Genomic DNA, 22,675 nt, shown 5'->3' with positions numbered 1-22,675 from the left:
TCTTGAGCCAATGGTTATAGGGCCTATTTTTCTTAAGCCTCATGTGTGACTGCAGTAGACGAATGTTACATAGTGTTTTTATGGCGCTCCTGGGATCAAGACTACGGAGTCGAACCCACTTGAGACAGCTTCGGGCTGAATGCCCATTCTAGTGTACCGGCGGTACGGTTCGACAGGAACGTGCAAACCTTCCAGTTGTACCGTGATAGCTTTTTAAGAAAACTCGAGAAAATTTCCTGGTACGCTCTCCGAACGAGGCTTAGCTAACCGAGTAAAGGGGGGCAACTAGGGGGACAAAAACACGAGCAAAAAGACAAAAAGCAAAACAAAAAACAAAAAAAGAATAGAAAAAGGAACAAAAACCATAAAACGAAAAAAGACAGTGACTTTGACACCAGATTAGTTGGATCAAACCTTTATATTAATTAAATAGTATACCCATACTGTTTTACAAGTTCGATCGTTTCGATCAACCTAGCAATTTAAACCAGTAAACTGAATAAAGTGCCCGAAGTGGGGCGTTGTCAAGGGTTTTCAGATAGCTTGGAACTTAGCTGGACCAATAGGAGACTTGATTGGAAGAGGTGACCAGCCGAGTGGGAAAGTGGTTCAGGGACACTTGAGCTGAACCAATAGGAGACTTGACTGGAAGAGGTGACCAGCCGAGTGGGAAAGTGGTTCAGGGACACTTGAGCTGAACCAATAGGAGACTGGACTGGAACAGGTGACCAGTCGAGTGGGAAAGCAGCCAAGAAGGATTTGGCATTTCTCGAGTTCTCAAGTTGGGCAGAACGGGTATCGTTAAAATCCACATTACATTATAGGAGATAAGTGTAAAATAGGATAAGCGACATCCCCCGGTTTTGAGGAACGTTTTTACTTGAGCAGGCCTGGAGACAGGTCTACGGTTTTCTCTTGAGAGGTTTAGCACCCGGCGCTTAGGGTAATTTTAGGCTTAAGAAGGGGGGCTAAAAAGGGGGGAGGTTAGAAGGGGGGCTGGTTAAGTTAGAGGTTGGCGGTTGTAAATTGTAAAAAGGGGGAAATTAGAGTAACTAATTAGTCGACATCGTTGACTTAGTTACATTAGAAATTAACACACGGTAATATTAGGTGGATATCGAAATTTGAACTCGAGTTAAGGAAGGTACCCTGGTCGGATTGGTAGGGGGGAAGGGACATAGACAGTTTTTGTAATACCCCATAAGATCGCTAGCAGGGGGGAAGGAAACGCGCGGCAATTAGGTACAAGACATTTTTTTTTTTCGATAGAAGGCAGACATTTGTCACCTTTGAATTTTAGGTGGGCTCATCTTTCTGTTTTTATTACTTTTTCTTGCTTAGATTTTTGTTGCATTTTGGTGAGGATTTGTGTTAAAATTTTGTACGAACAGGTGATCACAAGATACCTGCACACAAGTTTTGGTCTCAAGTTACTTGGAACATTGAAATAGAGGTAGCCAAAAAGAGAAATAAGAAAAAGGGGGGTCAGCATTTGGTTTTTAAGAGAGGATTTTGGGAAAATTTTACTAGAGCTTGAGTGGTGGTACAAGAGACGGCGAATCAAGAAGTCCCCATAACGAAGAGGGAAGAAGTCCCACCACCCAGACACTTGTCAACAGTCTTGGGACAGTGCCGAAGAAGTCTTAGGACAGAGCAGTCTGGGGACAGTCTTGGGACAGTACAGTCTTGGGACAGTACAGTCTTGGGACAGTGGTCTTGGGACAGGGTCTTGGGACAGGGTCTTGGGACAAGGGTCTTGGGACAGGGTCTTGGGACAAGGTCTTGGGACAAGGTCTTGGGACAAGGGTCTTGGGACAGGGTCTTGGGACAGGGTCTTGGGACAAGGTCTTGGGACGGGGTCTTGGGACAAGGTCTTGGGACAAGGGTCTTGGGACAGGGTCTTGGGACAAGGTCTTGGGACAGGGTCTTGGGACAAGGTCTTGGGACAAGGTCTTGGGACGGGGTCTTGGGACAAGGTCTTGGGACAAGGTCTTGGGACAAGGGTCTTGGGACAGGGTCTTGGGACAAGGTCTTGGGACAAGGGTCTTGGGACAGGGTCTTGGGACAGGGTCTTGGGACACTAGTCTTGGGACAGTAGTCTTGGGACAGTAGTCTTGGGACACTAGTCTTGGGACACTAGTCTTGGGACACTAATCTTGGGACAGTAGTCTTGGGACAGTAGTCTTGGGACACTAGCCTTGGGAGAGTAGTCTTGGACAAGAGTCTTGGGACACGGCCGGAAAGTACTGGGACGGTACCAAACAGTCTTGGGAAGGGAGAAAGAAGCCTGGGACGGTACAAAGAAGAGTAGGGACGGCAATTGGAAGTCTTGGGACAGTATAAAAATTGAAGTAAAATTACAAGAAGTGTTTTAAGACAGAATTAAGGTAGAACAAGACTAATTGGAACCAGGTACGGTTGAGACCACAAATAAGGAAAGTTTCTCGAAAAGTTAATAAAGAGAACTGAAACAAGGTTTTCACCACGTTGTATATTTTTTTTCTTCCTTCCCGAAAGATTTTATTCTTAGAATAGGATTGTGTATATAGTAAAACTGTAAATAAAAGCAATTGTAAATAGAAATAATGAGGCGGAGCAGGGTACCGGTAGCTGAAAAAAGACCTACCGAAGCAAAGTATAATTCGTCGCTACGCAAAACAACATCAATGGGCCCAAAGATAACAAAGAAGAACTTTTCAGTTAACATGGTCAGCACAAGGAGTACAGCGGAGAACAGAGCAAGAGAGGGCATGGAAGGGGAACGAGTAGAACCCACCATCGAGATTGATCTAGAGACACCTGATCAAAGTGTTGATGAAACAAGGAAAATAGCAACGGAGTCAACTCCAATGCCCAATGCAGAAGAACCAAACTCGAAACCCATAGAATTCTCACCAATAGACAACGTGGAAGATGCAATAGGCAACACCGAAGAAACGGTGAAAGAAGACTCTCAAGTAAAAAAGACATCTTTTACAGAAAGGTTGGCGATGATGGTCGGAATAAAAACGAAAGAGAACGTGACTGAAGAACCAAAAGCTGAAAGAGCACGAACATTTGGAACAGTGAGCACGAAGACGACAGAAGCCAATCCGAGAGAGGGACAAACTAGAGCAGAAGCGACGGCCGAAGAAAAACCGACGGCTGACCATGAAGAGGCTACTCTTGAGCTAGGTGACTTGATGGCGAAACTGAATCAGATCGACAAAAAGCTGAAGCACAGCGAAGAGGACAGAGAAGTGATAAGAAAAGAATTAAGATACAACAAAAACGAGTATCTGGATAGTTATTTTAACCTGGCCAAGGCAACAGAAGAGAGACTCAAGGAAATGTCAGATAATGTAGAAACCACCAATGAAGAACGAGATAAGAACATCAAAAAAGATTTGCAACAGTTAAAAAACCGATATGATGATGTCAACAGCCAATTAGGTAGCCTGGAAAAGAGAATGGACACAATGAGCAAAAATCAGGCCGAGAGTTCGTGTGCAATACAGGCGAAATTGGATGCAATCTTGAGTAATTCTACCTCACAAGAAAGACCGGCAGCGGATCGCGCGCAAGGCACCAGAGTTGACTTTGTGGAACCACAAAGGAACAAACGGCAATCGACACCGTTGCCCTTAACCCGGGATACGGTGAGCATAGCACCAACAGCTGCTAAAACAATCATGAAGAATGGAATGTCAAGTACAACGACTGGTCCGGGGGACTCAACAGCTAACAGCAACGCAGGTCCGGATGCTATGACATGGGCAAACACTTGGGAGATGATGAACAGGACTCTAGAGGCCTTCGCCACGAGGAACACTAACTCGAGCGATAGGAGAGATGGGAAATCAAGAAAAACATTCAAGAAGCCAAAAGAATTCAAAGACGACTCGGATGGATGCATTGACACGTGGGTGGAAGTGATGAGATTACATCTAGAGCAAGACAACTTGAACGATGAAAGACAAGCATGCACAGCCATACTCAGCAATTTAGAAGGCACAGCATTAAAATGCGTGGTTGCGAAGAAAGAAGAAGAACGCGGTACCGCGGACAAGATCTTCGAGATATTGCTGAATCGATTCGGGTCAGGCATGAAGGGTCACCAAGCGATGATGCGATTTGAAAAGAGAAGGCAGAGGGACGACGAGTCAATAGATCGGTTCCTAGATGATCTCGAGAGCTTGAGAAGAAGGAGTGACCCAGAGGAGTCGACAAACAGAAGAAACTTTAGCATTGCCTCGAAGTTCATTGATGGGGTAAAAAGTGACGACTTAAGGACAATGTTGGCAACATACTACACATTGTCGAAAGACAGCGCACCAACCCCAGAAGAAATGAGACAGAAATCAAGGGAATACATGCTGATGAAACCCAAGAAATACTCGTATTCAGAAAACAGGAACACGCAAGGGGGAAGTCAACCGCAGAGGTCGTCATGGTACAAACCTAGAGATGACATGGACAAGCGCAGATCATGCGCGAACTGCGGGTCGGCGGATCACCACGTGGCTGACTGCACAACATACAAACAAGGCATGAAGAGTCTAGGATATGCACCAGATGAGGAGGACATGAGCCAGATGGAGGAACACGAGTACTATAGTGGCTTAATCATCAAGATAGGCGCAAGATGCTTCTTCTGTAACCAGGAGGGGCACTTCCGAATGGATTGTCCCTTGTTCTGGGAAGCGGTCAAGGACCAGAGTCACCCTAAACATAAGTTGGCATTAGCGGCGGTGCAGAATCAGCGGAACAGGCAAAACGAATTTGAATCGAGGAACTTAGGAGCACCAAGCACGGAATTGCCGACGAAGACAGTGAAAGCTGTAACACATGTTAATGGTGCGATAGAATCCGCGGCCGGGAACTCTCTAGAGATAAATTATGAGAAAGCGGCGACGGAAGCAATTGCCAAAGTGAAACAGGATCTGGCTGCGAAAGAAATAGAGCAACGACTAAAGCTGGAGATAGAGAGACAGAATTTTAACGAAGCATTAACCGGATCGAAACAAATACCAGAGGCTGTACCAGGCTCAACGAAGACAGGGAATTGCAATACTGTGAAAATGGTGACAGGTAAACCTTTCGGCATATCGAGAATCGGGGCTAGAATAATGTCGATAATCACAGTGGGCGGCCACGAGGTAACCAGAAACTTGAGCGAACCGAGTGACCAGACAGTAATGCATATTGATGTGTACGCAGATTACTTGAGTCGTATAAGCCCACAAACGACTTCTAGAGCGCTGAGAGCACTACTCACGAGAGGGGGCAGCAAGTCGGTACGTGTTGATAACAGGTATACTGAAGCTTATGGTCCACACGAGGTGATGCTAAATATAGATGGGATTAACATCTATACCAAGACGATGATAACATGTGACGAAGACCTGATTGGACAAATCTACGTAGGGAAAGTAGAGTTGAAAGTGAGATCGATTGGACACTGCGCCATGCTTGAAGAAGATGCAATGCACATCGGGACAGAGGCAGATGTGACAGGGCACCTGCTAGATATAAGTGGCAAAAAGACTCAGTTGCGTGGGTTACTTGATACGGGAGCAGTCTTGAGCGTCATACCAATCGAAACTTGGGAAAGGATGGGCTTTGACAAAGGTGACTTGATAGACTCGAGAATACGGCTGTCAGCTGCAAACAAAGGGGCCCTACGGGTGCTGGGCAGGACGCCGATAATAGCCCTCAACTTGGGGGAACGTAACCTGTGGATGAGCTTTATCGTGGTAGAAAACCTAGATGAATCTGACCAATTCATTTTGGGCAGAGACTTCATCAGGAATTTCGACGTAACGATTGATTTAAATAACGCAATGTTCAGGATACGGAACCCGGATAGGAGGTACGCAATCAAACCGGTAAATTTAATAATGGCAAATGAAAACAAAGCACCGGTATTCTTGAGTAGGAGGGTGAGGCTAAAAGCTAATGAAGCGGCAATCGTAAGTTTGAGGATGAAAAATTACAATGAACTAAGTGACAACAAGCAAGTGTGCATAGTTCCGAATCCTAATAGTCAAAGTGCTGCTGTTTTAGGAAGATCATTTTCGATAACGAAGAGCGGCCTCTGCGTCAGTGTCTTGTTGAATACCCTTGATATACCGATCACGATACAGAGAGGGAGGAAACTGGGATATGCTTTACCGGTTAAAACTCGATATGAAACAATTGAGAATTCAAAACAAAATGAAGTTGTTGATTGCCCCAATCACAGGGACAAAATTTGTATCTTGAGACGATTGCAGAAAATAAAAGATTCTTCAGGTCTTATTAAATCACTTAAGTCAGAAACGGATGATGGTCTTTCGAGCTGTTCGAACTTTCCAGAGCGACCCACACTAGATGAAATGCAAAATGAAAAACCGGTTCTGCCGGAGATTGAACATTTGAGGGGCAAACTGAAAGATGAACAGCTCGAAGCCATCAAGGACGTACTAGAGCGGAACGAGGATGTTTTTTCGAGGCATAAGGCGGATATCGGGTGTTGCAATTTCGTTGAGCATGAAATAGAACTTGAGGAAAACGCGGTACCACACAGGGAGGGGGCGAGGCGCATGACCCCACACAAATCGGACGCGTGTAGAAAAGAGATCGAGACGTTACTAGAGTATGACATGATAGAACCATCCAAGTCACCGTGGGCGTGTGGAGTAGTGATGGCCAAAAAGAAAGGCGACCAGTTGAGGTTTTGTTGTGACTTTCGATACCTGAACTCCGTCACGGTGAAGGATGCCTATCCCATACCTAGGATTGATGAGAGCCTCTCGAAGTTAGGTGATGCAAAATTTTTTACGACTCTTGATTTAGGCTCAGCCTTTTGGCAAGTACCACTAAGGAAGCAGGACAGGGACAAGACAGGGTTTGCCTGCGAGTTGGGTCTGTTTCAATGGAAACGGATGCCGTTTGGACTTTGCAATGCCACAGCCACGTTTCAGCGGTTGATGGCACACGCGCTGATAGGCGTAACGAAGAAGTGTGGCAACCTGGTAATGTGCTACGTGGATGACGTGGTAATAGCGACGCCAACACTGGAAGACCACATTGAGAGACTAGACGAAGTGTTTGCATGCATGAAGAGGTCGGGGCTAAAGTGTAAACCATCAAAGTGCGAGATACTCAAGGACTCAATAAAATACTTGGGCAGGATGGTAGACAAGCACGGCATCAGACCTGATACGGACGCCGTGGAAGCAGTCCTGACCTGTAAATCACCGGAGACAGAGCACCAGTTGATGAGCTTCCTGGGTTTTGCTAACTATTATAGAGAGTTCATCAAAGGCTATGCAGACAAGGTATACCCGATGCAACAATTAATGAGACACAAGGGCAAGAAGTTCACGTGGAACAACGCAGCAGAAGAGTCATTCCAGAGGATAAAGAAAGAGCTATGTGAGGCACCAGTACTGGGTATGCCGACTGAGAAAGGGATGTACGTGCTGGACACGGATGCGTCGGTGGTCGCGATTTCTGGGATTCTCCACCAAGAACAAGAATGGAATGGGAAGACAGTCTTGAGACCAATAGCGTACGGGAGCAAAGTCCTGAGTGACACGGAAATGAAGTACGGAGCACCGAAAGCTGAGATGTTCGCGGTGGTTACCTTTGTCGAGAAATACAGGGCATACTTGGGCAGTGAACCATTCAAGTTGCGAGTCGACAACAGAGCACTGAGCTGGCTGAAAACGTACTCAATGGACCACAGTTACATTGGGAGGTGGATAGTTCGCCTGGACGGATACAACATGATAATTGAGCATAGAACGCGAGATAAACATCAGAATGCCGACAGCTTGAGTAAGAAGACGGAGTTCTATGAGAGACAAGAGCAAAGAGAAGCAGACAGACCTGAAATCAAAGATGGCTTCTCATTCATGGACAAGGAAACGTACGACAGTCTTCCACTCACGAGATGGCTGGACAAGTCAGGCAAACCGATAGAAGATCATCCTGAATTGCCTAAAGAGCCTCCAGAGAAGACCATCTTGAGGAGGAGCAAGAGGATTCCGATTGAGATTATACTCAAGTCGAAGATCGTGAAGGAGACGCTCAAGGCAAAAGGCTATGATCTTAACCAGGTAGAAGCAGGAACTGCACAGATAGATGATGACTTAATGAGGTTGCTCGAGAAACTATCAGATGATAAGCCCGTGATCCAAGAGAAGGGTCAAGAGGAACCGGAAGTCACTATACTTCGGAGAAAAGAGACAGTGAACGATACTGACTCATCAAGAGGAAGCGTCACTGACAGCAAAGATGTCGTGCGGTCACTAGTTGACAAAATCCCCGAAGACATTCTGGAGCAGACCAGGGTTAGGAAAAAGAAAGTGACGTTCAAGGAAGATACTGAACACCTGGGACCAGGTCAAGAGTCCGGGGAGTGTTCCAGGTTCACGGAAGAAGGAACCGGAGAAGGAAAATTGTCCGGGGAGCGTGAAGGATGGGATGAAGACTCGGATGAGAGCAGCGAAAACCAGGACAGTCTGTGCATGATACTGGCGGAAGAGAAGACAAGGCACCACGACAGGGAGTTACAGACGGATCCATCATCAGGAACGTACAATCTGGAGATACAGGAGATACGAGGTGGTGAGGAACTTGAGAGAATTGCGGTTTCAAGGAAGCCATACAGAGAGCTATCATGCAACTCAAACGTCAGAACAAATCTGGTGCCAGAAGATGATATGAAAATCGTGAAAAGGATGATATGCGTGAAGCTGAGTGATGACATCCACAAACCTGGTGAGATGAATGGACAGATCATGGCGCTAAAGGAGCATGTCAAGGCAAGATATAGGCTGTCAGACCTAATAAGAGCCCAAAAGAATGACAAAATGACAAGTAACCTCTCCAAATGGATCCAGTCGGGGGTCAAGGAGAAGGGGGAACTCGAGGAAGACAGCTACAAGATCTTGAGCCAGTTCTACAAAGAGAAAAAAGACTTACTCTACCACACAGCTGATGGAGTGGTAGCATGCAAGAGGAAAGATGAGGAGAAGATATTACACAAACACAACCTCATCATACTGCCACAGTTGTATCAAACGGAGGTGCTTTTCAGATCGCACGACCAGATGGGCCACCAGGGGATAGACAAAGTACAACAAAGGATACTTCACAGGTTTGATTGGCCAGGAATGAGAAAAGCTTGCGAGAGATGGGCGAATGCCTGCCTGGCATGTCTCCAGGTAAAAGACCCAAGGAAGATGAAGTTTCCCCTCAAGTCCGTTGAGAGCTCAGAGTTCAATGAAGTGGTGCAGATAGACCATCAAAAAATCTGCATGACGGAGTCGGGATATAACCAGATACTGGTTATAATAGATCACTTCACAAAGTTGGCGGAAGCGGTCCCGTGCCAGACAGCCTCGGCCGAGGAGACATGTGATCATCTGATAACGCATTGGATATCGCGGTATGGTTGTCCAATGACTTTCCAGTCGGACAACGGCAAAGCTTTTGTAGGGGACTTGACAAAAGAATTGATGAAGAGATCGCACATTGCTCAAGCACACTCGACAACCTATCATCCACAGACCAATGGGTTGGTAGAGAGACAAAACAGGACACTGGTCAACATGTTAAGGGTGTACTGCTCAAGATACATGACGGACTGGGACAAATACCTGCCACAGGTAGTAGGAGCCTACAACAGTACACAGCACTCAACTATGGGCATCAGTCCTTTCATGATGTTGACGGGCAGGGAGAGAGCAATGCCTCTGACATTCTTTTACCCGGAATACGAAGGGAAAAGGACGTCGCCTCAGGCATACGTGAAAGAAGCGATCAAAAGACAACAGGAATTGAACGAGCTATGCAGGAGGAACACGGCGCAAGCGCAAATGAGGCAACGCAGGAAATACGACGAAAAAATATTACGAGCAAAGCCATATGAAGTGGGCCAATACGTGTGGGTCTTCCAAAATGTCATACCGCCCAAGGGAACAAAGAAACTACTCAAGAAGTGGAGGGGACCTTTCATGATAACGGAGGTTCATCAACAAGGACGGTTCTATCGCTTGAGTACTGGGCGAGCGGCACATTATGAAAATCTGAAGCCTCACGTCCCGTCTCCAGAGGATTGGTGCATACCGAAGGACATGGAGGGTCTTGAGTACCTGGTGGTAGAGCCAGCGTGTGAAGTGAATGAGAAAGGCACTAGAGAGAAAAATGATGGTAATGAGAACTTGAGTTTGGACGACAATGAAAAGATAGGAGTGGAGTCTGATGCAGGATCATTTGTAGAAGAAGACTGGAACGACCCGGAGCAAGACGAGGTGCCGAAATGGATGGAACCGGATCGAACAACACCACCGGAAACCAGGACTGGCAATCGCAAACGCACAGGCATGAGGTACAACAGGTACGGGGATGACTTCTTGATCGATAAGATACAGCCAGACAAATTGGGCGAGGAATTACTGAAGGCAGGCGAACTGGAAGCTGGAGAGGAATGGCAGGTCATTGACGATGGTGGTCATTATCCGCAGGATGATTACTCGACGCCAGAAGTAGAAACGGATCTCGAACAGAGTGAGATAGAGAGGAGGGAGAACACGAACTTGAGGATTCTAGAGTGGATGCGTGATGTCAAAGACGAGAGCCGCGAAGGACAAAGCATTCAGCAAGTCGATGTATCAGCAGCAAATTACATGAAGACAGAGGACCCTCTTTTCGGATGGACGGCAACAGACAGGCCACTGGACATTCCTCAGGACAATTCAGACCCGACAACATCGACGGGGACGTCGATAAATATTTTTGTCCGGGGAGTGGGGGTAGGACTTACCCACACCGAAAATTTGATGATAAAGAAGCTCAAGGAAGTGAGAGAAACGAGCGAATTGGAACTGGAGGAAGAAGAGCCAGAGCCTACTATAGGTCGGAATTTCAAAACGAAATTCGAAATACCCAATGAATACTCGGAGAAAATCATGATAACAGATAGCGACTTCATCCTGTCAAACAGGACCAGCGCGATCTGCATCACGGCGGACATGAGTTTCAAATCAAGATTGGAAGCTGACTTCAAAAGAGAGTACCAGAATGTAGAGTTTCTGTTCAGACAGAGACCAGGACTGGGAGGGATGGCAGCGCTTCCACCGTCAGTGGCCCAAGTCCCGGGCAAATATCTGTGCTTCCTAGTAACGAGGGTCAATGACAGGAACACAATCGATCCCGAACACGTGATATTGGCACTAACAAGATTACGAGACTTCATGATTGAAAGAGGGATAACAGAAGTCTCAATGCCGGTGTATGACCCGAACAGGGGCAAACTGAGCCCGAGGGAATTGTACGCTATCCTACATGTGGTCTTTGCAGAAACTGAGATAATGGTGTATCTTCATAAGAAGTACTACTTGAGCATCGCCTGAGTCGGGTACATGGGGATATCGAGTCGGGTGTGAGGGAGGAGTCTTGAGTTAGGTACTGGGGTGCGGCGCAGGTAAAGGGATCTTAAAGATATGATTGGCATGACAATTAAATTTTAAAACGAGTTAATGGTGCTAAAACATAAAATGAATCTGCATGCTTTTAAGGGAATTCCAATTGAATTGTTTTAAGTGATATGAAAATGATAAGATTTTAACCATACTGGTAAAAGGGGGGTCTCTAGGTTGGGAACATGACATGTCAAGTTTCAATATGCTTTCTGTTTTCAGATCAAGTTTGAAAAACAAAGTTGAAAATCCAACTATACTCAAGCGAGAAACAGAGAGAGAAACTTTGATTGAACTCGCGATAATCGGCACTTACAGCAAGTATTTGCAAGGGAACATTTCGAGAGAATTCTTGAGTTGGGTAATACTTGAGTCGGTAAGGTAATTCTTGAGCTGGTAAGGTAATTCTTGAGCTGGTTAACACATACCTGTATACATACCGAAGTCACGAAGAATGGCAGACCGATTATGGAAATCCGTGCCCGCGGCCCTGAAGAAGCCCACTCTTGATGAGCTGTACAGACGCCTGAGGGACTTGGACTACACCCAAATAGACGAGAGAATGGCGGTGATGCTGAATGCCATCCTCCAGTTGGAGGACCAGGGTGAGTGCAGGGAGTCTGCAACGGAGGCTGTCTTGATGATCGGCTACACCACCGAGGGAATATCGAACCAAGAACAGACCAGATGGTTGTCTTGGAATGTGGATGGAGGAGTAAGGGGTTTTGACTTGGCAAGGAATCCTGGCCTGAATAACAATACCGAATATGGCGCAGGGGAATTCCCACTACCGACTAGGCCAACAGTAAGATCCACAAGCCAGAGCTCGAGTAGGGTGCCATCGATGTCACGAACGCAACAGACGACCGAGGCATATCCGGATCTAGGTGTTCTAAAGAAAGAGCTCGAGAAAACGCAGAAGGAAAGGAATAAGGCGAACCTCGATCGGGATCAGGCAAAGCTGGATCGGGAGAAGGTTCAGCTGGAAAGGGACCAGGCGGTCAACGAGCGAGACCAGGCTCTGAGGTTGCTTGAGATACAAAAAGCTGAACATCAACAGGAGTTAAGGGTGCGGGAGAACGCCGCAAATCGTGATCAACTGAGGTCGGAATTGGACAGAATAGAACAACGACAACGCGAGCTTGATGCACAGAAGGGAGCCAGGCCGAAGGAGCGAGTGGTCACCAGCTCGAGGCCAGAGTCACGTATGGAGGTGGATGAAGCCCCCAGAGCAAGAGCACGGTTCAACCTTGACCGCGAGGCCCGAGAACACATGAGTGAAGGGTTGGAAGTTTGGATACCGAATGACGCAACGTCTTCCTTGCGTAGCCTAGAGACGCAACCCATACGCCCACTGATGGATGTGGAGCTGCCGGGATATACCCCAACCTCGACCTCGAGTGACAGTCAGGTGAGCGGCGGCTCATCGCGTCTGAGAGAACTGGGCGAGAGATTGCGACAAAAGAGTCGTGAGAGTTCGGCAAGACCGGAGCTTCCCCCGACGTGGAGGGAACAGCCGGTTAGGAGTGTCGTGATCTTGAGTTATAAGAAGAATACAGAGGGGAGGTACCACAGGCACAATCGGCTGGACTGGAGTACGGAGCAGAAAGCTAGGAGAGACTGCTTTCATGATGCGGCCTGGGTGCAGTACTTGGCGCCACCCCGGGTACCAGAAGGTGCGGTTCATCTAATCGTAGGGGACAGCCTGGTGCGGGTGTTGACCCGGATCCGATCGCACTGGCAGACGGGAATCTTGAGTTTCGCTGGAGCTGCCACGCCACAGATGTTGGCAACGCTTGACATGCTGGGGATGACCAAAGTATACACGGTGACCCTGATGGTCGGGACCAACGATGTATCAAGGGGTGAAGCGAGGAAAATAACAAGGCTGCACGATAAGGTGAGCTGCCTTCTTGAGGAACTGAGGATTCAGATGGACCCCATCCTGTTGACGATATGTACTGTCCCCTACAACATGATGTTTGATCAGCACGCCTTGGAGATGAACGAGAAGGTGCGGAACCTAAACAAGGTGATAAGAGACATCCACCGGAAGAGTGTGCTCCCTGTCAGACTGTTGGACGTGGCAGAGCGCATGGAGAAAGAGGGATTCCCTGAAGACACCTCCAGTGATGGAATCCATTTTGATAGACCGAGGGGAGCAGAGTGGCTAAACGACGTCTTCCAAGAACACATAAATGCGCTGGAGGCGGATCTGCTAGAGACAGCCCAATTCACATTAGGACCACCTCCGAACCCACCATTCCTTGCCTCAAGGGCCTTGTCTGGTCGCTTGGGACCGAGAGTTGACACTAGAGACAGTTCAAGGAGCAGCCAGACCAGATTGCAGAGTGCCACGCCAATGGAGTCTGAGGAGGTGACGTCATCAACACCTCCAAGCTCGGCGATATCCTCAGTGGTAGTGGCAGAGAGCAAACGGGAAAATAAGTCTATGGAGACCGCTCGCTTGAGATATCCTGAGAAGGTGAAAGAACTGGATCTAGAGAGTTTGGAATGCAGGCAAGAATTGGCGGAAACCCTGGGGATCGAACGAGTGTCACACGAGGATTTGAATAGGCATCATTGCGTGGACTGGTTGAAAGCTCATGAGGCGCACTTCTCGAGAGCGAAGTTGATGGAGACCACAGACCTGACTGGAATTCCCACAAAAGCGATCATGGGACCCATTAACTACAGACCTCTCAAGCTGCTGGGGAGTCCTGGACTTATAGCAGAACCTCCCAAGCACCGAACTAGCATCGCCAGGATCAGGTTGGCAACCCCGGCACAGTTGAAGGTGGTAGACAAGCTACTCAATCCGGGAGGAACGGGATTGCCAGATGCCGCTTACGAAGGCTCGAAATTGGCGGAAGATCCCAGGTACGGGAGGCCCTGTGGGAGTACCCAGCTGGCCAAAACCCTGGCAGTTTATGATAGAGCAGATCCAGCTGCTGCGAGAGTAGTCATTGTGGCGGGATCAGACTTCGAAGGAACGTCTCCCAAGTTGTTCTGGCCGGAGACTTTGATATACTCTTTGCCAGGAGCTGAATTAAATCAGATGTTAACTCTGGTGGTGGCAATAAAGTCGGAGATGCCCTGTGAACCTGAGCTGCTGTTGTTTGCAGGAATGAATGATCACCTGCACGCGATGGGACTTCTTGAGCAACTAAAGGGCGATGAAATTCCGACATCGAGGAAGATATGGGAAGCCATTCAAGCGTTGTTTGCGGCGATGAATGAAGTGCAAGAGAATGTTGTCTCGAGATTCGGGTCCAAGACGAAGGTGGTGTTTACCACATCCCCTGGATACGCGAATATGCCACCCGCCCTACAGTTCGTGTACGCGGTCTTGATCCTGATAGCAGAAGGGAATGAATGGCGGATTCTAATGGCAGCTCCCAATCGGGAGTTGGAGCCATCGAACCTGAGGCTTCGCAAGTCAGAATTGGCGGCGGCATGGGCGGACATATCTCATGCACTGAGGGGCTTTTATGGACTAGCCGACATCCTGATCGTATTAGACGAGGTGCTCTTGCTAGAGATATCGAACTTTGCCAGGCAACTCAAGTTCAGCCCAGTCATCGGGGACGATCACCCGGCGATAAGCAAATTAACGGCCAGCTTGTGGTTTCGGAGTATGGATGTGAAGATCACAAACTCCACCAGCAGGTCTAGAGGTCCCAGTAACGAGAGAAGAAATGTGGCCGAGACGGAAAAGCAATTAGAATCGATGAAATATCGTTTGACTCAAGAGAATGGCTGGTGGCCATTTTTGACACCAAGGCTGGAGAACGCCACGAATAAGACAAGGGAGGAAGCACCACCCCTCGTGAAACAAGTCTGGAGTTTTCTGGAGAAACAACTGGAGCTGGCCGAAAAAAGAGACATGACGGTGGCTAGATTTGTCTCGGCCGCCAATGAAGTGACGATTGGAGGGTTCTGGAGAGAGCACGCCAAAGGCGAATTGAAGACTAGGAGGGATTACGAGATTCTCAAGTTCTTGAGTCCTTGCTGGGAGAAGGAATTCTTGGCAGGAATAATCGGTACCACGGCGACTATCTTTGGAGCCTTCGTGCAGGAGATACTGGGCATGCCCATCAGCCTGCTCTTGGCCCTGTATTTGGTCTACCCCAGATACTTGTTCAACATGGGCCCAGCATACATGTTTAGTCGGGGAGTGGAGACACTTCGAGTTGATGGGTACCTGGCACTAGTACTCTTGACCCATGGGGAATTGGTGTCGTTTCATCGATTAATGGAATATGGAGAGCCTCTGTCTATGGGGAGAGTCCACACGAGCATTGAAACCAGCTCCTACAAGTGTGCCGCAGGGTTGAAGACGTTGCTAGTACAATACCTCATGATGCAAAATCGGCACATGACGGGTGAAGATGAGAATCCAACTTCGAGAGAAGAATGGAAGAAGACGAACAGAGGGATGCCTCTGCTGACGGACCTATGCCTGGCAATGAGGTCGGACCCAATGGGGATAATCCGGGGCCTAGAGGAGGTGGTGACCTGTATTTATGGTCCAGCAGTGACGTACGCGTTCCCAGACCCCCTGGTGACAACGTATCGTCACTCTGTAACGCACTTGAGCCTTATCAGTATACTGGATGGGACGGCGTTAAATTGGTGTCAGCAGGAAGTGCTCAGAGGGCGAATGAGCAACACGGTACTCTTTGGAAAGGTGAAAGATGCCGAGCTAATAGTGTACAACTTCAGGGGGCAAATGCAATGTAGAATGGGAGGCAAGCGAGAGGGTCCCATCGAAATGTATCCCAAATTCTGGAACTTGAACCCATTGACGGCGGACGGACGAGAAATCTTGAGAATTCCTGCCTGGAAGGAGTGCTTCGCACTGGTGAAGAGGGAGCTGGAGACCATAATGGAGAAAGAAATCCTCCCAGCCACCATGCCTGAGTTCCCAATAGTCAGGAGGATGACCTTAGGAATGAATAGTCCCTTGGTAGTTCCCTCCATAATGGCGAGGATGACGACGGAGGAAATGCAGAAGGATTTCACTGATGGCTGGGACCCCCTGTTCATTGGCTACACGGCGGCGGTCTACTTCCATACCAGCGAGATGAAGGTAAATTCGTGGACGACGCAAACGAAAAAGAGTAGAGGTTCGCAGCCCCCAGGGTATGAGGTGCGGAAGGTCTTGAGAACTCTAGAGAAGGAGGGACTTGAGAACATGTTACCCATATGGGATGATGGCAGGATGATCGTGATGGAGGGGCACGTCGCACTGGTGGACGACATGAAATTTGCCACGAGAAAATATAAGGCGCCCTATGGCTTGGAACAGGTGGAAATAAGACAGGAAGGAACAGAACTAGATGCAGCAGGTCAACTGCATGTAGCACTGACGGAATACAAAAAGCTGGATCCTACGACACCATCACCACTGTCCGTGGACACACCTGGAGACAAGAGGAGCGGACCCGTCGAGGACCGATTTAAGAAAATTCTCGAGAGAAGGAGACATGAGTCAGAAGAAGAGAGTATGGATGAAACTCTCAGTGAAGCCGGTGAAGACATGGAAGTGGGGAATACGCCTGAACCAGGGCCATCAGGGGAGGAGCTCACCACTCAAGAGCTGTTGAAAGACTTGAGCGAGGAGAATTGTGCAGATACTGCCACACCACCCCTGATTCCGTCTCCCCGGAAGGATCTGGAATTGCCATTGGCAAGTGAGACCTTCAATATGGGGATGATACTCTTGAGCTCGGAGGAAAGGGAAAAGAACACTTTCGAAGGGAACAGGGACATATTCCTGGGATCACTGAAGGACGATGCTTGGCAGGAGTTCTTGGAAGAATTCAATCAAGAAGTGGGCAGCGAGACGACGCTGGACAAATTCAAGGAGGAACTGTGGGACACAGTCGTAAGATTTGGAGAACCGCTTCTGATAGGAACGGGCCTGGATGAGAAGGCGAGAAAAGAGCTACTGAGCAAGCTGGTAGAGCTGAGGAATTCACGATCGAAGACTAGAGAAGAAAAATGTGAGGACAGCTCTACTCGGAGACAAAAAACTGTAGATAAAATGGTTGATAAGGTTGGGACTAGTAATATGATTAAAAGTACTAATATCCTTAAGGCTCGAGCAGGGGGGAGGCAAGAGTTGGAAGGAGTGGATGGAGAGGTCGAATCAGTGATGGTAGCCACAACACCCTCAAGTAGAGATGTGAAGACTCGCAAGAGGAAGAGAGAAGTGGAAGGATTGGGTAGTCCTTCAGTGGATGCTGTTTCGGAAGGAAACTTGAGAGAGACGGCGCCCATGGTTTTGGCTAGATGCAAGACGGCGGCATACAAGAGCAGCTCGGAGCTCAGAAGACCACTTGAAGTAGAGAGGGAAATAGAGGTTTCCACCAGTTCGACATCGGAGGAAGACTTCAAGCCTCAGAAGATAAACGTGAAGAGAGGTTCAACGAACGGACAGACATGGGAAGTAGATGTCGGCAAAGAATGGATCTCGAAGGCACACCAGGCCACGGGCAAGCGAGTGACAAGTGATCCATTGGAAAGGAACAAGACGAGGAACACCTCCCGGACGTGGTGGGTGGCCCTTGAAACATTGAAAGAAATGGAGGACTGCTGGAAGAAGTTGGACAGTGGAGTAGCTCGCAAGCGACGTAATTGGGCCACCCAGCAAAAGGCCGAGGTTAATAGAATAGAAATGGCAAGTCATCTGAAGAGGTCCTGGCAGAGTTTGTTGAAGGATCATTTTGAAGAAGCAATGAGGACACCCTCATCAGCACCGCCATTAATGGCGAATCCCTTCGTTAGAACTGCAGGACAATTAATGTTCACCTGGAGTCTGGTGGGAATAGAGTTGGAGACATTGACCTCGTATGACAGGCTGAAGTTGGGAAGCAAGAAGCTAGATGTGTATCAAGCATTGATGCAACACGTGGCCAGGGACAATTCAGGCTTGAGCCTGGCTAGGAGGAAGGATGCCACATGTTTCTTGAGATGGATAATGTCAATGATGTCTGATAGTACCATCTTGGCATGCCGCCAGAGAGCAAGCGGAAGTAAAACCATGGAAAAAAGAGTCTCAACGATCATCTTGAACGTGTATCAGAGTACAGGGATAGAAAAGGAAGATGGTTCCAGACTATCCCTAGAGAACCACAGAAAGCTAGACGAGGTACGGAGGTTTTATAATAAGAAGTTCGAAGAAGAGCATGATGTTCACCGTAACCTGGCCTCGTCAGAGCAGTACTCGAGAATCAGCGAGAAGGGGGGATACCAATATGTGTCTGGAGTGATGGGAATGGCCTTCAACCCCTTCTTAGACTCGGAAGCTGGAGGCGCCCACAGGAACCATGAGGTAGCGGAGCTACTGAAGTTTTGGACAGAAAGAATAATGGAAATAGACGCGGTGGAAAAAGAGGGGCCGAGCCTGGGCCTGATTCTTGAGAAAACACCAGAGGTGGTGAGCATACCACGTTCAGACAAGAGAGTTGAAGTGAACATGGGCGATGGAAATGGCTTGTTAACCACGAACTTGGGAGTGGTATGGAAACTATTAAGACCCTCCTGGTGTCCACATCCCCACGCGAGTCTGATCGAGGAAACCGCCGAGCGAGTGAGGTTAGCACCAACGGAAGATGAAGATCTGGCAAAGTTGAGTGTGCTGCATAAGCTAATTTCACCTCAGATGCAAGAGCCAGGCGAAAAGACTAGTAATCCCGGGTCAGCAAAGAAATTGGAGCCGGGTAGCTGTCTGGATTCGACGTGTGGAAACGGAGAGCACACCTGCGATGGACGGTCATGCGTTAGAATACTGTCATTTCAAAAAGAAGACCTGGTCACTTGGTTCGAAGACAACAGAAAGGGAGAAAAGTGAAGTGCAAATAGTAGCGGAGTGTTACGCGAGAACCACGGTGAATATAGCGACAGCTCTCGGATTCTTCTCGAGAATGTGTAGTCTGCAGTCACTGGAAAGACTAGAATCTGAACATCATTTAGTGACGGCGTTGAGCGTAGAATCATGGCCCGGGGTGTTGCAGGTGACTCAAAAACACATCCGGAGCTGGAAGGTTGGTCTCGAGGCGGAAATGGGATTTCCCATGAGCGAAGCTTATGGCTTGCCATTGAACGCGAAATCGCTGATAGGGTCAATGATGGCCAACTTGTGCGGAAGTCACTACCCACTGCACATGGTGATGGTGGAAGCATCCAGCCAGAGAGTACTGGTGGACAAGGCCTTCTCAGTGCCCAAGTGCGTGAGGTTGGCTCGGATATCGCATCACTCGCACAAGTTATTGAGAAAAATCAGGGGGACAGTACCAAAAGAATTGAGAGATGACTTGAGTGAAATCTGGGGAGAAGAACTTTTGAAGTTGGAGAGAGAGAACACAAGCGATCACGAGAGACAAAACGTGATCGGAAAACCTGTGGGAAGTGCTCCAAACCTGGAAGATAACGACACGATGCATGAGAAAATGATGGAGCTTGAGCCTCTCTTGGAAGCCTCGGGGGAGCGTAACCTCAGGAGCATTGAAATCACCCATGGAGAATGCCCATGCCACTGTTTAGCGCAAACGGTGTGGTATCCAGATCACAAGAACCTTTGCCTGGTGTGGGATATGGAAGAAATCCGGTCGATCGGACTACCGGATCACCGACAGAAGGTGACGATCTTGGTAGTGAGTACGATCTTGGCTCTGAGATGGATAGAAGAGAATATAACGAAGTATCGGGAAGCGGGGACGCCAACGGCAGAGTCAATACACGCGATAGACTACAGTAGGAGACTCGAGTTGTTTGAGACTGCGTGCAAGGTATTCGCCATACCAACGGAAGTCAGACATGTCTGGAGCCGTTTGAGGTACTTCCCATGGTTTCGAGCGACGCTGACGTCCTGGTTGTACATGACAACGAAAGATCACATGAGAAAACATCAAAAGGAGTATCGACAGTTCCAGGCCGAGATTGGGCCGGAAGCTTTCAAGAGACCCCTGTTAACCCATCGTAATGCAATCACGACAGGATGGAAGAGAGTGGGTAAGATGTCTAGAGACAATACCAAGGCGAGGGAATCGATACTAGAGGAGGACCTGGCGAAGAACGTGAGCTTGAGCCTGCACAACTCCTTTTGTTTGAACCGAGAATCTAGGGTGAAGGCACTACCCAACCAAGCAAAGAGGTTGCAAGAGCAAAGAGAATGGATGCGATCCTACGAGCAGCTGAAGGCTTGGGAGGAGATTGTGATTAGCTCCGATGATGAAGAGGAACTGTTGAGACAGTTTGCCGTATCTAGTACTTCAGGGTGCAGTACCTCCAAGGCGAAGAGTGCGAGATGAGCAGGTGGCTCGAATGGATCTTGAGTCTTGAGAGGGAAAGGGGGGCTTGAGCGTGGATCCGGGTGAAACTTGGATTCACGAAAAAGAAGTTTTAACAAAGCAAATATTGTTATTAATATACTATATTTATTATGTAAATCAAAATGCTGCATGACAATTTCCTGATTGAATAGGACAAAAGAAATTTTAAATGATTGGCTTGGAAAGCAAGAATTCAAGGGTGCAGGTGTGTGCAGATTTTGATTGCTGTTTAGCGATAGTGTGAAAATTTTACATGGCTGTGAATTTTGGGGTGTAGATAAGCTTAAGTCTGCTGCAAACTTCTGTAAATGACCACTGGCACTGTATCTTGAGTAACACTCGGTTTTCTGGGACTCACTGGCAGAAGACAGCACGCGATGAGGACATCGATCTCGAGTCCGGGGAGTATGTGCCAGTCGGTCATATTCGGAAGTTTGACCTTGAGAGAAGCAAAAAACACTTGATTTTGGAGTGAAATTTAATTTTTCAAAATTTCGAATGGAACCTGTCATGCACGATTTTCTCGCGATAACTGAAAATCAGAAAAAGAGAAGTCAGAACATTCGAGTAACAAACGCGGGAAAGTTGCTAAATAAAACGGTGGGAAATTGCTATTCGCAATTTCTGTCGTAATAGAACAAGAGTAGAGCTGTCCCATCTAAAACAGAGACGAGAGCATTCCCACGAACTGGATTGTTGTGATTGGAGTACTATTATTAACTGGACCAGAGTGAACCTTCGGTGGAAAGGTGGACAGCTAGAGTGTCCCAATGGTTCACGAGAACTTACAGTCTAGAGAAAAAACTTGTTCTTATTATTAAAACTGATAAACATTAAAACTCATTTTAGTTACTTTATTAATTCTTGAGTTGCTTACCGACTTATTTACTTCCTGGTTCTTGAGCGTGCTACAATGTGAGTACTTAATTTAAATTCCTACAGTGTGTTTTATAATTGTTATGTTGAGGTAAGGCGAGTTTTAGGTTGATCCATCTGAAATGGATCAAAGTTCCACTGTCTAATAAAAAGTAACTTAACGGATTGTTCCAACCCGGTTTTTAACGGCGTTCATGTATTTTGGGTATCTAGAGACCTAAGTATGGGGACGTTTCTAATTCTAGAGTGGGGGGATATTTTAGTAGTAGCCTTTAAGCTGTAACGGGTCGTAGTCTCATGTCACAAGCGAACCGAATTGGCTCCGACTGATTTGAGGTACAAAAACACAAGAGATAGTGTCCCTGACTCTTGAGCCAATGGTTATAGGGCCTATTTTTCTTAAGCCTCATGTGTGACTGCAGTAGACGAATGTTACATTCTGTGGATTTGGTCGCAAAGGTCAAGGGATCCACAAAGGGGCTTGTAGAATGCCAACACCGCCAAGTTTACATGGCAAGCTCAGAAGCTCCCACCTGGGGTCATTCATCTCGATATTGATTATTCTCTCCAAAGTTTGTCTGATTTCTGTGTCGAATTTGGTTAACTCATATAATTTTCTGTCCACTGGCGCTGTGCGAAACATGTAGAGCAGGAAAAAGGCGACGTGCGCGGGAAGTTTTTCCAATCGATGGCACGTTCTTTTCAGATCGCCCAGGTTTGCCTCGACCGCACTGATCTCAGATTTCTGTCCAATTGGTGCACCCAACAATGTCGTCTTCAGGATGACCCAATAAAAATTCGAGTGCGAAATTGAATTTTGACCATTCTGGTCGAATGTCACATGGAATTATTTCGTCATTAAATTCATGTATGGAAATAAGTGCACTTACAGAATCATCTCCAAATATTCTCACTGCAATAACCGGAAAAAACTTGATTAAACTTCATTTATATATGAGAAAACTAACTTGATGGGTAACAACAATAACGGGTCTTACGACCCCTGAGGAC

At 47.6% G+C, this 22,675-nt stretch overlaps 1 protein-coding gene across 1 annotated transcript in view; it reads left to right on the top strand.

Moving 5' to 3' along the window:
• Window positions 1–6,275: 6,275 nt before the first annotated feature.
• The window catches only part of LOC134842508 (translation initiation factor eIF2B subunit delta-like), a 55,535-nt gene continuing 39,135 nt past the window's right edge, over window positions 6,276–22,675 (top strand). Inside the window, exon 1 of the mRNA XM_063858889.1 lies at window positions 6,276–6,285. The gene's annotated coding sequence lies outside the window, so the exon portion shown is untranslated. The remainder of the gene's footprint in view (window positions 6,286–22,675) is intronic.

This window comes from Symsagittifera roscoffensis, chromosome 3 (genome assembly GCF_963678635.1).
Source record: "Symsagittifera roscoffensis chromosome 3, txSymRosc1.1, whole genome shotgun sequence".
Taxonomy (NCBI): Eukaryota; Metazoa; Xenacoelomorpha; order Acoela; family Convolutidae; genus Symsagittifera; species Symsagittifera roscoffensis.
This window is presented reverse-complemented; position numbering and strand designations above follow the sequence as displayed.